Below are 12,784 nucleotides of genomic sequence, written 5' to 3'. Positions count from 1 at the left end.
ACCCCCCAGCGTCCCATGTCCATTGGTTATGCATATATGCATGCATACAAGTCCTTCGGTTGATCTCTTATACCCCTCCCTCCTGCCCCCCAACTTTCCCCGGCCTTCCCGCTGCAGTTTGACAATCTGTTTGAGGCAGCTCTGCCTCTGTATCTATTACTGTTCAAAAGTTTATAATGGTCTCTATTATCCATGAATGAGTGAGATCATGTGGTATTTTTCCTTCATTGACTGGCTTATTTCACTTAGCATAATGCTCTCCAGTTCCATCCATGCCGTTGCAAATGGTAGGAGTTCCTTCTTTTTTACAGCAGCATAGTATTCCATCGTGTAGATGTACCACAGTTTTCTAATCCATTCATCTACTGATGGGCACTTAGGCTGTTTCCAGATCTTATCTATGGTGAATTGTGCTGCTATGAACATATGGGTGCATATATCCTTTCTGATTGGTGTTTCTGGTTTCCTGGGATATATTCCTAGAAGTGGGATCACAGGGTCAAATGGTAGTTCCATTTGTAGTTTTTTGAGGAAACTCCATACTGTCTTCCATAGTGGCTGCACCAGTCTGCATTCCCACCAGCAGTGCACAAGTGTTCCTTTTTCTCCACATCCTCTCCAGCACTTCCGTGTCTTTTCATAAAGAAATTAGTTTTATGGCAAATAAATTCAGCAAGTTCTTTTTATTCTCTCTATTCCTGTGAAGAACTTAGAAGAATTTAAATAGTTACACTCTGCACAGCACATGTAATACATCCTTCTGAGATGTGCAGTGGGAAACAACACGCCTGTGGCCTCCAGGCTGACTCACTGCTGAGCCATACACAGTAGCTTTGGGACTTCAACAGGGAACATGGAAGGACTTCCAGCTTAAGTGACTCCATATTTCCCTGAGTTTATTAAATATCCAGGTCTTGAGGCACCAGATGATGTGCCTCAGGTAGAGTCCTCTGCATGAAAAGATCATGTCCCTAGATGCTAGCAGTAGTCTTACTCTTTATTCTGCCTGTCCTTTCTGTTTCATCCACCATTTCTAACTGATGAGGCCTAGATACTTTCCTAGTAGCTAGTAGGTGCTCAAAAAGTATTTATTGATAAGACCAGTTTTCTAAAAACTCTATTTCAAATAGCATGTCCACAGTCTTGGAGTTAAAGGTCTTAACCTAAAGTTCTCCCTAATCAAGAGCTCTTTCTCTGCTGCCAAGCACTGAATATCCCTCTTTTTCCTACTTGCCCGCTTCTAAAACCGAAAGTGGAATTTATGAGGTTCACACTTCTGAGAACTGGGAAGTCACACTGAGCATGATCAGGAAACAAGGCTAAACCCCAAAAATGTCAACAAATGAATTTGGGTGTGGAACTAATGACATTGCTGGAGTTTGGACATTATCTCGTGGTCTTCCTGCCCAGCTTAAGTTCTTAGTTTTTTATCTCATTCCTCTGCTGGCATGGAGAACACTGTCACAAAAATAGGCCAGGCTCTCCTGCATCCTAAGCCACCTAGGAAATTTGCCTCTGTATCTCAGAGTAGCTAGATTACTTCATCCTATATCTAATTAGCTTCATAGCATTTAAGAGTGCTCACATGGGCATTTGTTAAAGAAAATGACATTAAAAAAAATTTCCCACTTCAACATCTAAGCTATTTTAAAACCTAGATATTGTGTATAAATAAATAAGGAGAAACATAGGGAAAATAAGAATTGATAGTAGAAACCCAATTGCTCAAGTGACACAGGTCCCTTATGATTTGGGGGGGGGGGGGGGGGCGGGTTTGAATCATTTAACCATTTTACAATGTATATTAGTAAGGATTTGACCCTGATAACAGAAACACCATAGTGGTATGAAGTAAGGAATTTATTATAGGGACCAGCCCTTACAGTGTTATGGAAGCTGTGGTAAAAGCTTATGGAAGTCTTTGAATTAGGGCCTGAGGTCTCTGTAGGTCATCGGGACAGCAATCAGGAAGAACAGCTGGACATGACGCAGGCGTTTTTGCCGTGACAGACTGGAATCTGTGCCTACCTCTTACGTCCTCCCACCTCGACAGTGCAGGTGACCTGCAAGAGAAGGAGCACTGTTGGCCATGGAGCTGCACACGCACCTGGCCCTGGTCTAGGAGAAGCTGAAGGAAGAGATCCAGCAGGAACTGGAAGAGCTCGGAGCTCAGTTCCTTCTCCATGTCAACAAGGTGAACCAGCAGATCAGTGACAAAGTCTATGAACTCAAGAGCACCTGGAATCCTAAACTGACCTCCAGATGTATGGCTGCTGCTTCGTTTTTGCCTTCCAAATCTTGGACAACTTTCTCTGGAGGCATAGAGGGAAGAGAATTCAGGAAAATATAGTTCTAGCTTAGCTTCGTTTACACATCGCAAAACTACCACACTGTCTCTTTTAGTTTTATGGGAGTTGTTAATGCAATTAGTTAACAAGTTGGGCTAAATGCCATGGTGTTTCTCTGTATTATCAAACCTAACATACAGATGTATGTTTTAAGAGTGGGTTTACCAATTGAATTCTTTGTTGTTGGCTTGGGTTGATTTGATTTGGTTTGGTTTGGCTTGATTTGTTTTGGGTGTGAATTAGGTAAGGTCCAGTCAGGAATCAGAAACACCAGTAAAACGAGCAGGGAAATTTTAATTAAGTAGCTTAAATTTTATTAAATAGTAACAGGATTAACTACTAAGAATTAAAGAGAATTCTATAGAATACAAGCATAGCAGGTAAAGGGAGCAGCTGGTACCTCTAGGCTCAGGCAGAGTCCCCAGGAAAGGAGAAAACTGGGAAGAGGGCCCTTCCCCCACAAAACTGAGAGCCAGACCTTGTTGGAGAGGTGCGACTGTGGCCAGTGGATGGCATGGAAATTCATGGAGGTGCCACATTCCAGGGATGGCAAGCAGGAAACTGCCTACTGGAGTTCTGGCATGACTTGCTAGGGATCCACTCACTAGGGTGCCCGTGAGACTTCACAGGAAGCCACTCTTTGGGGTACCACTGGAACTTGCTAAGTGGGGAGCATTTCTGGGTGCATGCCACAGGAGCCAGAAGGAAAAAGCACACCACTCAGACTTCAGTGTCGCTTCACTGCCCTGTACTGGCATAAGTGCACCGCTGGCCAAGGAGGACTGTTGGCGGGTCCAGCTCCTGTACCACGAAGCAGAGCAAAGAAAGGTAGATGTGGAGAAAAGAGCTCTGCATTGATAACTGACACGGGAGGTGTGGGAAGGGGTGGGCGGGTCATACTGATTCTTAGATGCTTTCTAAATTTCTGTCTTATGGGAAATTATTTCTGGGTCATATGCATTTTTTAATTCAGGAAAATCTGTAGATGTAAAGTGTGTTATCCTGGCCACCGACTGCAAATGAGCCGTTCGCATACTGCTCAGCCAGTATCAACTCCTGGCTCCTGCTCAGCCTGACTTCAAAGATTGGACTCAGCTGCTTGTCTTTTTAAAACTTACTTTAAAAGTATTTTAAAATATTTATTAGTATATTTTTTCAATGCAGCAAAAGTTTATTATACGTCTCAACATACAGAGTTATTATGCCAGGCAATATATAGTGGGCAGCAGAGTGAATAAATCATTTTCATGGCCAGTAGGAGCTTATAGTACTCTTTCTAATATAGTAAGTAATTCCACCAACCAAATGGGCATTTTCTAAAATAAAAGTAATACATATACATGGTTAGAAAATTCAGATAATACAGAAAGATTCACGGTGCAAAATGAAAGCTCCCTTTCCCACCTCTGTCCCATTTCCTCTGATGGTTATTTCTTCCTGGTTGGGAAAAATTGTGCATTTTTGCCAGAATATACAGGTAAAATTACATTTTTTTAAACTAAACTTATCAAACCATTCACACTGTTTTCTTACCTTGCTTTTTTTCACTGAATAGTACATCTTGGAGACCCTTCCATATACTTAAATAGGTACATAGCACATATACCTATTTCTCTTTAATGACTGCATGTATATTTTCTTTTTAATGAAAAGATCGTGTACATATCCTTACCATTCTTATAAGAGCAGACCATTTCACTGGCCCAGATGAGCTATAAATCTTTTAGAGCTTTATTTATTATAAAAGATGTTCCACTTATAACATGATCTATCTTAGATCCTTGGGAATTTGTTATGGTTTTTCCCCCCTACTGTTTTTTCTCACTTTTCTCTACTCATGCTTCTTTAACTTATGAAGCCTTTCTTGAAGATGGTGACTTAACAGCCAGTTTCAAATTGTTATAATTACTCCCTGTTCCTCGGCAACCACTAATATATTATACCTTTTGTCTCTATAAATTTGCCTTTTCTGGACATTTTATATAAATGGAATCATATAACATATGTTTCTTTATGTCTGCCTTCTTTTACTTAGCATATATATATTTTATTCCTCACTCGAGGACACGCCCGTTGATTTTAGTGGGAGGAGGTGGAGGCAAGAGGTAGTAGTGTCGGCGGGAGGAGAGAGAGAGAGAAAGAGAGAAACATCGATGTGAGAGAGAACATTGATTAGTCACCGTCCATATGTGCCTGGACCAGAGATCAAATCCGCAATCTAGGTATGTGCCCTGATCAGGAATTAAACCCACCACCTTTTGATACATGGGATGATGCTCCAACCAACTGAGCCACACTGGCTAGGGCTGAGCATAATATATTGATGTTTGCCTTGTTGGTAGATGATTTCCTTAGAACGATTAATTACTAATTAAGAATTTTCCACCCCCAGAGTGCTTAGGTCACCTTCTGTTTTGTTTCAGCTTGTATCTAATTCAAAATGTAATATATAATTAAACTAATTGTATTTTCATAAATACATTAGGAAAAATGTGAAATGTAAAGCATTTCCTAGTTTGAAGAAATATATATTTTACATGTAAATAAAACTTAAGACCTAGTTATTGTATATTCAGGGTGGTACGATAGGAAAATAAGTTGGTCACTACCTGTAAAAAGTCATTTGTGTAAACTAGCTTAGTTAATCAAAGAAGCAAAAAGTAAACATTAAAGCATGGGAACCACAGAATTTCCTGAGCCATCTCCTGAGCGATGACCTTCCTGCCACCAGGCTCTAGCAATAATTCTGCCCAACCCCTGCCCTCCAAAATGAACAAACTAAAATCTATTTATCTGTGTCTTTCTTGTGTAAGCCTGTGTATCTAACAGAACATGGTAAAAAAAAAAAAAAAAAGTCCAGAGGAAGGTGATAGAAGTAATAATGATAGCTAGTATCATATTTATGATATTGTGATTGCTACTAATTAATAAGTGATAAGAGAGTTTCCTAAAAATCTACAGAAGAGGAAAAGAATTTTATTGTTCTTAGACGTCATGATCTGGGTACATTGTATTTCCTACAAAAGGTCTCAAAGGATTACATTTTTGACACATACACAAAGAAGGAGAGTCTTTTTTCATCTTTTTTTTTTCTGCTGTAAAATCAAATACTAATCTTAAAAATAAGTCAGCAGAAAAACGTTTGAGAGTGAAGACAGGCATCAACACTGGACTGAATCCAGATTTGGCCTGGAAAAGAGATGAATGTGCTTGTTCTTGCAGATGCCTCCGGCACAGCAGAATTTTAGAATGGCCAGAGGAATGGCGTCTTGCTTTTATTTCCTCCCTTCATTTCTTTTCTTGTCCTTTAGTACAAGTTAGCATTCCATTCCTTTCTCCTCTGTTTCATCACAGCCTCTTCTTGCTTCCCTCACTTTTTCTTTCCAGCTTTAGATGGCTGCTCTGTTCCTAATACCTGGAAAACCTCTGCTTCTGAGAAATTGAATTATTATACTTGGTTTAGAGTTGCTGTTCTTCATTAATATTAGTTTGTGTTCACTGTTTAAACTAGTGCTATAAGGCAGCTATAAAGTGATTTACTCCAAAGATCTAGAATGGATATTAACTATTGTGTTTTTCAGTGAAGAATTACAAGTATTCGTTAAATATTTTTCTAGACTTTTCAACTTCTTTCATATTATGGTCAAAGGTTTGGGGCCCTTTGGTTATTCTTCAGAAAAGAAGGCAGCCTACTCCAACTCTGGTTCTTTCTCTATTCCAAAAGAAATTTAGCATAATTCAGTTCAGTTGGCATTGAGCTACTAAAATGCCCAAGTGCTAGGAATGAAAAGTGAATGAGTCAGGATCTCTGCCCTTGAGGAGTGCACACACTTACAGAAAAAGGTAGTTTAGTAAAATAAATTACAACATAAGTGTTCAAAAACAGATATAATGTATTTTAGATACCTTTATTCCTGGCGCAACAAGGAACACTGCAAAGAAATTGTCACATTTGTGCCTTGAAAGATAAATAGGCATTTGTCTTATAGGTGGGATGAGATGGGGAGTGGGTAGGCAGGGAAGGCATACATATTCCAGACAGAGAAGACACCAGGGATCCTTACTGGAGTTGTAGCTGGAGACGGAGGCAGGAAAAACGGCAGTATGTGGCTAGACCATGTAGGGCCTTGTGTGCCGCATCGAGGAAGTTTAATAATGTATACCTAGCAAGGAGTTTTTACTTCTACACTCACACTTTTTCAAAAAATGGTTTAGATAAACTAATAGCAAAACTAATATTTAAAGGAATGTGGTTACTTATAAGTGATCATCAGGCTATTTAGTAATAATTAATATTTGAAGCTTTCTCCATTAGACTGTCAACTTTCCATGCTTTCCTGGGCTCATTTCTTGTTCCCTCCTCTTTTCGTCCTTTTCAGAGCCCTCTTTCTGTTATTTCTTCTGCTTCAGCCAGTCTTAGAGCATCCTTCAACATTAATATACATGAAAACTACACAAATCAAGAGACTTTTATTAATGTTATAGAGGAAGTTGTTAGTCACAAAGGATAATTTGTTACCAGCAATTAACCTTCAACCTCAAGATTTATTATCAATTTCCAATCAAAACTGTTAACCCCAATTATTCTATGAGAAATATCCACCTTGAAGGAGGGACCTGCCATTTCTTCTAGATTATTGTGTAACAGAGTGGAGTTTGAAGGACAAATTACCATTCAATGTGGCAGTCAAACCAGATGCTGGGGAACAGGAAGATGGTCTGACTCGACTCTCTTCTTAGTTTTTAATATTGGTTTTTGTGTTCTGGAATTTGGTGCCTTAAGGGGGAATAGTGTCTGTATACTAAGAAATTGAGAGAATATGGTGTGAGTACAATTATTGTAAAGGGTGGTTTATATACTAAGAAAATACCATAATCTTGGTTATATAAAGTCCTCAGCTAAATTCTAGACATTTTTCATAAGTGCTTTGGGCAACAGCCTAATTTTAAAAGGAGAGTTATAAATGCAGATTTAAAATATGTATGTGGAATGGATTGGACACCATTTTAAAAAAATATTCTTGAAAAGGTCCTGCATAACGATGGTGTGTAATTGCTTTCTTTTACCCAACTTAGTTTCCCCACTAATATTGGCTAATTTGTTTAATATGGTTCACACCAAACCAAAGGTTACATATAGCCTCTTGTGTTGCATGTGATCTAGACAGAACTACAGAAGCAATTTTCTGTATTTTCCCAATGTCACTACAGCCCAGTTAGGAATAGGACATCCATAAGACCCTATTTATAAACTGTCATGTGACTATGACAATTACTAATATATTAATGTTTATTTTAATACTAGAGGCCCGATGCACAAAATTCGTGCAAGAGTAGGCCTTCACAGCCCTGGCTGCCTTGGCCCTTGCGGCCCCAACCCCGCCCAATGGTCATTATGGAAGGTCGTTCCGCCATCCAGTCTAATTAGCATATTAGCTCTTTATTATATAGGATAACTATTATGGCTATTTGCCATAGAAAGAAATTAAATTAAAGAATAATAATACTTTTATTGAATACATCTAACATACTAGAACTATGCTAAATGCTTTATATGCATGGATTAATAATTATTATTAATAACATTTTCTAGATATAATCATGTTGTTTTTTTTAGTTCTTCTTTAAGACATAGTCTGACTTCTTCTCATCTAAGACTTGGGCTTATCTGAAACTCCAATATCTAGGCTGCAGAAATCAAGGTGTAAGCTCATGAAACAACTTTTTCCCTCATGAATTTTCTAATACTTTATAGTTTTGATTTGTGTACAGAATTCACTATGAAATTTTTTAAACAACTTTTTTACCCACAAAGATATTATCAGAGTGAAAAAAGTAAGCCATATCAAAGCCATTTTTACTTCTTAAACCTCCAAAAGCCTTTCATTCTTTTTAATAATTTATTAGCATCATATATTATATGTAATATCTGATGTAACATATAATAATACGTTATATTATTAACATGTGCTGAGCTGTACTTTGTAAGGAATAATGGGGTAATGGGTGATCCCAGTCACCACAAGCATCACCAAGACTGTGAGCTGATTTCCAAAGAGGAATTGCGTTAGTTCTGAGCCATCCATTGTTTTATGCCAGGTTCCCCTCATGATTAATTCAGGTTATGAAATAAAATTTTTCTTGTGGAGAGTTAACTAATTTTAGTGCAATCAAATCTTTACCCACTTCTCTAGAGCTACTTCTCTAGAGCTACTTATATTGACCTTCCTAGACTATGTGTAATTTATGATTCAAATAACATTTATATTTAAGATACATTTAAGGGAAATTTTTAATTATACTCATTTTAAAATAGAGATCAATTAAATTTTTGTCTGATACTGTCTTTTTTAAATAACTAATTAGTGTTATAGTCTCATGGGAGGAAGAGGCCCTCTGCTTCCTACAGGGAACCTGTGTCACCTGCAGCCACCATGAGCTGCAGACCTCTCTCCCTCTCCCTCCCTCTCTGAAATCAATAAAAAATATATACATTAAAAAACATTGACTGTTCTCGAAGGCATGAGATCGCTGAGTCTGACATTTGGCTCCTTACCTCCCCCCTCACTCTGGTCCTGGAGTAATAGGAAGTGGCAATAAATAGAACCCCGGTGTCTAACCTGAGACCTTTAAGGAATTGCAGCTATGTGAGTGCAACCCCTAGTCACTTGTTAAAGGGAGTGGGTGGCAAGAGTTCTTGTTACATTTTTATACAATTGGATCTGGTCATACTCTTAGAGACAAGGAGCTGCACATCTTTCCCAATAGATTTGTAATTCATTTTGAGTCAATTACTTCAGCAATCATTTAAGTACTTACTATGTATAAGATGCAGCAAGGATGGTGATGATGATGGTAGTGGGAGTTGAAGTATACTAGTATGATGCATGAACGATGTTTCTATTCCCTTCTTCTCTGTCTTAAAAAAAATCAATAAAATTGGTATCTCTCTCTTTGTCCCTTCCTCCTTACTCTCTCATAAACAAACAAACAAATAAGAACTGTAGCCTGGCCAGTGTGGTGTCAACCTATGAACCAGGAGATTGCAGTTCAATTCCCAGTTGGGGCACAAGCCCCAGTCCCTAGTGGGGGGAAGGGGGTGTACAAGAGGCAGCCAATCAATGATTCTCCTCACCATTGATGTTTCTATCTCTCTCCCTCTCTCTTCCTCTCTCAATTTTTTTTAAAGAACTGTATTAAAATTTTCACAAATATAAGATGCCCATATGGAAGTGCTAATCAATGGTGCCATGCTAAATTACTTCACATATTACAACATCTGCTGAAGTTATGCAATGTTACAACTCTGTGATTCAATATATTGTGCCCCGGTTCATAATTCTTTTTCTTCCTCATGGTTACAATCGAAATTTTACTGGCTTCATCCGGATACCTGCGAATTTTGTGGGACATTTTTTATAAAGTAACAAAGGTACTAATTCAGAATTCTCATAGATTAACAAATAATGAAGAGGTTTGTTTTTGCTCAAGCAAGTCCTAGAATGCTCTTTCTGAAGTGATCTCTGGCTGCCATTTACATTTTTGCTGTCTCTCGAGTTAAGGAGATATTTATTTGTGTTGGGATGGATTTTTTAATCTCTGCTAAGTGATTGATTTCCCAATTGCATGTTTGATGACTTGACTCATTTTTTTTTTTATTAATTCTCACCGAGGACATATTTTCCATTGATTTTTAGAGTGAAAGGGAGGGGGAGAGACAGAGAGAGAGAGAAACATCAATATGTGAGAGATACATTGATTGGTTGTTTCCTGAACACACCCTGATTGGGACCAGGATCATGCCTGCAACCAAGGTACATGCCCTTGCCCGGGATCAAACCTGAGACCCTTCAGTCCAAGGGCTGACACTCTAACCACTGAGCAAACCAATTAGGGCTTGACTCACTTCATAAAGATCTGTGGTGTTACGAGGAAAGATGTGCAAAAAGAACACATTTTGTTTTCAGTGTTTTTTCTTACAAAACAAATTTATTTGTTTAATTGGTGTGCAGAGACTACACTTGGCCAAAGCTAAAATCTGTTATCTTTCCCATCCAAAAAAGTTAACTGAAACTGACATGACTTCTGGGAAGCACACTGCAGCTGACATCTGGGCGTGCCCGTGCAAAGTGTTATCATGAGAGATGGGTCCACCAGGACTGGAATGTGAATCCTCTAGAAGGATTGAGTAAAAAAAGTTATCTGGACTATATCACCTTTTTGGAATTAGTACATTTTACATTTTTTACAGCATAACTCTCTCTGTAGTGGAATGCTGGATCACAATTGGCGGTTACTTGTTTTTCTAGCATAGCTTCATGCTGTTTCAGTGGCTCCATCCCAATGTTTTGAAACCTTGACCGTACATTTGAGAATTACCACCCAGCCCCCATCAGCATGCCCATCTCGGTGCTCTGGAAAAATTTTGTGATTATAGTATAATTTACCCTTAGGTGCCAGTGCTGTGCAGATAGCCTCCTCTACAAATAAATGCAGATCTTATTTAATCAGTGCTTCAATTCTGCAACTTCTTGAAAGGGGAGAATTTTTAATCATGGAGTAACCCCAATTCATTCATTAATAGTTTTCTACCTACAGCCCCAAAATTTTGTTTGCATTAGAATTAGAATGCTAAACTATTTTTTCCATCTCAATAAATCTTCAAATTTTTGCCAAAAAAAAATTGCTTCGATTCATTTATATCTTTTATCCATCATCCTGTTTTTCTTCTTTGTCTTGCAAAACTGAGATTCTATATACAAAAATGTTTTAGGAATGCTTACTATGCTATAAAAGGCAACAGAACTTTAGGATCTTTATGTTTATTTATGATTGACATGTGCATAATTTTAAAACACCATTGACCCCAGATCTTTTTGTTTTCCTTGGTGAGTACTTGCCAATGGCAGTAAAAGGATTAAGACAAGCATCTCACAGGATGGATTAGACAAATTATAAATATTTCCTATTCCTTTTCCTCCTTAAATTTGAAAATCATCATCCTTCTTTTTATCCACATCATTGATTAAAATGTTGGAAAGGGCAGAACATCATAGCAGTCCTCTTGACACTTCCTTTTAGGATGGTCTTAATCTACTTAGTCATTAGTTGTGGAAGGTAATTTAGATTCAAATTACAGAATGCCTAGAAGTCATGTTAAGGAGTTTAGACTAATATTATTCTCGACACTCACAGCGAGCAATAGCATACTCTGGAACAGGCAGTGACGTAATTGTGTTCCAGAAACATACAGCAGGGTAGATGTTGGGGAGGACTGAGAGCCTGGAGGGACAGAGGCCACTTAGTAGGCTAGCATAACAGACAGGCATTGATTAGAGTTCTTTAAGAGGAGATCCACATGGAATATTGTCTGTAGTATGATCTGCTTTTAGCAAGGGTTACAAACTAAATGCCTACTGATGCCAAACAGGAATGCAGATGAGCCAAGCAGGCCAAAGGAAGAGCAGCAATGTGGTGAGGTCACCAGGCAGGGACGCAGGAATATTGTTAACACATCTCAATTTTTCAAGAGAAGCTGGAAACTTAGCTTTTATATAGAACTAGAGGCCCGATGCACGAAATTCATGCACAGGTAGGGTCCCTAGGCCTGGCCAGCTATCAGGGCCGATCAGGTTCCCCACCTCCCAGCCTCCCCACCTTCTCCTTCCCTTGCTCCCTCAGCACCCCGCTGTTGCTGCTGGTTGCCCACCATGTTCTGCACCATCCCCTGGTGGTCAGCGAATGTCATAGTGAGGGGTCGAACTCCCAAGGGGACAATTTGCATATTAGCCTTTTATTATATAGAACTAGAGGCCCAGTGCATGAAATTCATGCACTGTAGGGGGCAGGTGCCGGGAGCCGGCCCATCCTTGCTGTTTCAAGGGACCTGGCATATATGGCATACTGTTCTTAATATGTTTGCTCACCTTCTTGGCACTATGTGTTTTAACCAAGGTCTCTGAGAAAGGTTGTTTCCCCAGGTAGGGATTTTCCCCTGAAGTTAGGGAGGGAATAAAACCTCTTAACTAAGTGCCAGGTGGGTAATTAATCACTTTAACTACGAACAATCATGCTTAAGCTACATAATCTTTACTCCCTGGAATGGAGATAAGAAATGCCCTAACCTTTGGAATAGAGATTGATAGGATTGGAATCAACTGGTATAAATACAGATGTAACAAGTCAGAACTAAGAAGACAGAACCTACACTCAGAACCTCGACACAGAACCTACACAGAATCTAGAGACAGAACCTAGCGAGAGAACATGGCAAAAGATCCTGGACTGAACCTGACTACAGAAATTGGCAAGAGAACCTGACTAGAACCTGGTGACTGAACCTGGCTGGAGAACCTGCACAGAACCTGGCTGGAGAACCTAGCGAGGGAACATGGCTACTGAACCTGGCTGGAGAACCTGGACAGAACCTGGCTGGA

General features: G+C 39.1%; 1 protein-coding gene across 9 annotated transcripts in view; it reads left to right on the top strand.

Moving 5' to 3' along the window:
* SBF2 (SET binding factor 2) overlaps positions 1-12,784 on the top strand; it is a 357,871-nt gene that overhangs the window by 249,425 nt on the left and 95,662 nt on the right. The gene's annotated exons all lie outside the window — the stretch shown is intronic.

Source organism: Myotis myotis, unplaced genomic scaffold (assembly GCF_014108235.1).
Source record: "Myotis myotis isolate mMyoMyo1 unplaced genomic scaffold, mMyoMyo1.p scaffold_m19_p_10, whole genome shotgun sequence".
In the NCBI taxonomy this organism is placed as follows: domain Eukaryota; kingdom Metazoa; phylum Chordata; class Mammalia; order Chiroptera; family Vespertilionidae; genus Myotis; species Myotis myotis.
Note: the sequence above shows the minus strand (reverse complement) of the source record. Positions and strands in the feature narration are given on the sequence as shown.